Source organism: Pinus tabuliformis, chromosome 1_2 (genome assembly GCF_031772625.1).
Source record: "Pinus tabuliformis cultivar Carrire ecotype Pingquan chromosome 1_2, CPIR1, whole genome shotgun sequence".
Classification (NCBI taxonomy): domain Eukaryota; kingdom Viridiplantae; phylum Streptophyta; class Pinopsida; order Pinales; family Pinaceae; genus Pinus; species Pinus tabuliformis.
Genome location: NC_142298.1, coordinates 709,668,084 through 709,673,394, shown reverse-complemented (window position 1 = coordinate 709,673,394; position 5,311 = coordinate 709,668,084).

The following is a 5,311-nucleotide window of genomic DNA, read 5'->3' as shown; positions in this document are numbered from 1 at the left end:
ATTTTGAAAGATTTTGGGAATTCATAAATGAAAGGCTTAATAATCCCATTGCACTTGTTGAAGATCGAAGATAAGCCTACACCAAGTGTGACTGTTAACAATGAAGGACCTAGTTCTCGCATAGTGTCTCAGGAGAATACTGATAAGACACCAAATAAGGGGAAGGCCCAAGAGACAGATAATAAAACAGAGTCCAGTAGGAAGTTAGCTGAGAAACAGGTTTGAGCACCCCACCTAGATAAATCAGTTCAGAGGTCAAGGGTAGTAGTTTGGAGCAGAAGTGGGGTCAGTTTAATTAGAAACTGTAAGACACTCCCAAAATAGACAGATACCCAAGAGGCAATGGAGTGTCAAACTCCTCTACATATTTAGGAGAATACAGAGTCCAAGTCTGTGGATGAGTAGTCCAAACCCATGGATGAGTAGTCCAAGCCTATGGATGAGCAGGCAACAACATCCCAGCAGACTAAGATTATCCCTGCTCTGCCAACATCAGAGATCATCTTGAAAGTGACCGTAATCCTTCAACTTGATGTGTTCTATAGCCCACTCCACAAGGTAGTAGTAAGAAGATAGAGAGAAATAAAAAGGGTAGAAACACTCTAGGTCCTACCTGGAAACGAGCCAATGGACATAGTTTGGAGGGACATTCCTTTCAACCTAGCTAAGAAATTGACTAGATTGTCATAGTTCACAGGAGCATATGCAACGGCCACCATTGACAAAGCCACTGAAGTCTCTACTTTGTTGAGAGAAAAGGAGGATAGGATTACACAACTCGCTCAGTAGCTCGAAATAAAGAAAGAAACTGTGAACAAGCAAGCAGTTGAACCGCTTGTGCAATTGAAACAGAGCATGGAGGTCCTGAAAATAATCCACAAAGCCGATATATTGGCCAAGAACATGCAACCCCAAGAATTGCAGCAAGCCATGGAAAGATATAAGGATGTTCCTACTACCGAGGATTTCATTAAAGAGGCTCTGGAACTGAATTCCCTCCTAATGAAACAGTAGGAGCATTTCTACCAAAAGATGTCACACATTACTCCTTATCTGATCACTAGTGACCAACTAATAGATAAGGCGATCAACCATAGAACTAAGTTTACTAATCTCAACACCAGAATCTCAGAGTTCATTGAATGGTAGGAAATAGAAGATGGAAGGAAGGCCAATCTTCCTAAAATCGAGGAGACACACAAAGACATTCTTTTCACAGATTAGGACGCAAGAATCAAGAAAGCTGAGCTAGCAGTCGCAAGGGCAACTGGGGTATCAAAGAATATAATCAAGGCAGTGAACCACACTTTGTTTTTCACCAACTTGCTAAAGGAAAGCAGCACAAAAGAAATGCTTGATTTGGGTGCTTTTCACAAAAGTGGGCAGGAAAAGGTAGAGACTCAAAGGGAGGCAATCACAAAATTGACCAAGACCAATTGGGAGTCGTATTATCAAAGCCTCATAAAACAACACAGCCATATCATGACCCTTAACTACTCACTTCATTCGACTCAACGGATGTTGTCACCTCTCACTGATGTGATTTTCGCAGGAGAGCTAAGGACACATTTTGGGGCACCACCTCAACTCAAACCAATGAACGATATATGTGATTTGAAGGAGAAGTTGGCAGACAGAAAATCATCATCTTAGTTCTGCTCATAAGGAGACTATTTATTTTAGAATTAGTTAACTAGTTAGGAGGAACGTTGTTTGAAACCTCCTCAAATTTTTGTATAATCTATTTTTGCACATTATTTAGAATAGTATTTATACCCTTCTCATGCATTTAGAGAAGGGCCTAGAATTTCATCAAAAATATTTGCAAAGAATGCACTTTTGTAAGTTCGTGAATACTTTGGTGAAATTATGGAACATGATCATTTCTTTTAGGTATCGGACTACTTTCCTTTGTTGATGCACTATTGTGTTCTTAGGAGATAATTTGATTTGAAGAAAGGAGTAGATCCATGTCATTCTTCAAATGAGCAGAACTTTGCACATATGGTACTATTATCTTGTATGATTGATTCTGTTTTCTTTTAATCAGTGACAACACTTTACTTTCATGAATTGTATGTGAGGTTTATTCTTTCTGTTAAGCGTTAATTGCACTATTGTATTATGCCTAGCTGAAATTGTTACTTTTCATATATATAATTCATCATATATGCGATATATTTTATAAATTTCTTTGACTAACTATTCAGTCAAATAAATTATATTATATGTTATCATCTCTATTTATGTGTGATTATTCTTTATTATCACATGTTAAGCAGATATCTATGTAGATCACATACCACACAGAAATACCGGGGTTTATAGTAGAATAAGTTAGTGAGAAGATTTGCATGATAGAATAGGTCATTTAGATTATCATTATTCTATTTTCAAATGCTCATGAATCACCCACTCTCATTGTAAAACCCACATTGGGAAACGGGTCCCATTATCCCCAGTCGAAACCACCACTTTAAACAGAAAAGGAGTTGCCTTAAGGTCTAGACCAAGTGGTTATCCCCCATGTTGGGGCAGTAGAGATCTGAGGTCCTTCAACATTTTGGCGCTAAAAGGAGGGCCATCCGACTATGAATGGCATATAAACCTAAATATCAATCGAAAAAAATTCATAAGATTCAAAACCCTTCCACAACTTCTACACATTCTAGATCTCGATTAGAATCTCCTGATCAGAAATCTAAAGTTATAGAAGCATATCCCTCGTCTCCTGAAGTAGTAAGACAACCATATTCCCCAGATTACACTCCCAAGTCTCCTGAATTTTGTTCTTTCATACATAAATTAGAACAGATATCCATTTCCACTGAGAAGCCATAAAGGCCTGAAGTTTCTGATGAAAGTGTTACTTCCTTATTGTTATCACTCAGGTTGTTCCATGCCTCCTAAAGGGAATACGACCGAGGTAACCACTAACCAATCTTTTAGCTGCAGGTCCTAGCCTACCTGCAACCAGAGAGGGCTCTCTCTTTGTAATTTAGCTTTGTTTTGAAATATTTTTAGGCTAGTTATGATGCATAGGGTTTTGTTTTAAGTTTGTTGGGTGGTGATTTCAGGCAGAGCTGGGATGCAAGTTCAAAATAGTCTATGCTATTGGGCAATGGAGTCAATGATGGTGTACTGCTGAAAGTGTCTCTTGGGTAAATGGTAATACTACAGAGCAAGATAGACAGCCTTGTAACAATTTTGAAATCTGAAATTGATGGAACAAAGTCAGGGAATGAAAGGCAATCAAGAATCTTCCATTCTGCTGGTAGAGGGAAAATGCATGAATATTATTCAGGAGCGATTAAGAATTAATAAATAGTATTCAAAATGAAGGAATCAGTGCAAACATGAGCAGTTAAGAATTCATATTTATGACTAATCCTAAAGAAAACACAATTAATAGCAGAGATTGAACACAGGGTGCATTTAAACAAATCCTGGGCTATTCTTTCTTCTCTGTTACCAAGATTATGGAACATATATGAAATTTGTAAACACAGAAAACATAAAACACAGTTTAGAATAACTTATTGTTCCATCGAATGACACAGGAATTCTGTAGCAGGTCCCAGAACATCATTTGCACATTCAGGCGGTGCAGAAACCATGAAATTCAATAGCCATTTGTATTAGAGAGTCTCAAAAATTACAACGCAGTCTAGAGAGAAAATCACCAACCCCAAATACATTCTATGGGGAGGTATTTATACACAAATGATATAGAAAATATCTTGTAGATAAGTCTTCATGCAATAACTTTGTTCACCAACTCTTCAAAAAGAAGTAAATGAGAGAAATAAATAGCAGAGTAAATGTTGGTGTGCTGGCGGTTTAGTCTGTCTGAGATTTTTGACTTTTTTAAGATTGAGTGAGACGGCTGGAGCTGCGTATTTAATCTTTGGTTCCTGTGTTTGCTGTCTTTGTCATCTGTACTTGGTCTTTTATTAAACGAGCTGTAGTCATAATTTGACTTTTTCTGTGTGCTGTTTTCATGCTTTAACCGGTGGCCCGTGCATTTAGAGTTGCTGATCTGTAGCTGATCAAAAATCTGAAGCTGATCAAAAGAGGGAAAATGACCGAAATTACCTTGGTAAAATCTCCAGCATTTCCTGCCACCAATCCTTTGTAGGAAGCTGATGTCTCTGTATCTTTATGAGTGTTTCATCAGCTTCAGTGTATCTGTAAAAGTTGGGCTGGACTTCAAAAAGATGATTTATTTCATGTTCAATGTAAGATAGATTCTCTAGCTTGTTATAAAGATTCTGTCCAGAGGGAGGCCCTGTTTCCTCTGAGGTACTTGAGGATGTTGTAATTTGATTTGAAACATAGTTATTCATCCTGGTAGTGTACTGCTCACGGTTTAGCAGTCTTCCAGCACTGGTTAATAGGCTGGGCAATCCTCTACTCTGCAATGTTGTAAGCTTTAGCTTGACATCATCTATTTCTGCCTGCATTTCCTAGCACTTTCTTTCCAGAGTTTGCACAAAATTTCTGAGGGTCAGCACCTTTTTTGCTGTCAGAATAGTATATGTCCTGCTACTGATGTCTAATGCTGCCAAATCCTCTTTGGTATGAGTTTTCAGGAAGTGAATCATTTTATTGGCCTGCTCAGGCATATTTCCCAATGCTACTCTAGCCCTTTGAGTCTCAAATTGAGCTAGGCCTATCAATTCTATTTGCTCATGTATGGACTGAATCAATCGCCATTGGTCAGTGATTGACTGGCCAATTTTGGCCCACAAAATCTTCTTGATTTCAGCTAGAGTCTTGTCCAAAGTAAGCTCTTTCTCTAAGGCCTTTATCTTGTTGTCCAAGGCTTTTATTTCTATTTGTTTCTCAGCCACTGTCATCTTGGACTTGTCATAGCTTGCCTCTAGCTTGGCCAACTTTTCTTTGGCCTCTCTCACCTCTGTCACCTGAACTTCTAGCTCTTTGACTGCTTTCATCATTTCTTCCATGCTCATGCAAGATTCTGGTGCTATTGTTGTTGCTGCTGCTGTAGCATCTGTAGTTGATGTGGTTGTTGTGGATGCTGGGATAACAGGAGGGATTGTTGCTGCTTGTGTGGGAGGAACAGTGGCAACAGTTGGAGTTGTTTGAGGTGACTGGGAGGTCGACTCTCCCTCCTTGCCTTGCAATGCTCTCTCCAATTCTTCCTCCGTCTGAATTATTCTTTGGTTCATCTTCATTAGCAGATCCATGGTATCTTCTCCCTCCTTTTCTTGTACAAGTTCTGCAGTTTGAGGGTGCATAGTTGTAGGCAGCCTCAATTGCTTTCTCAGTGCAGCAATATCTTCCTCTT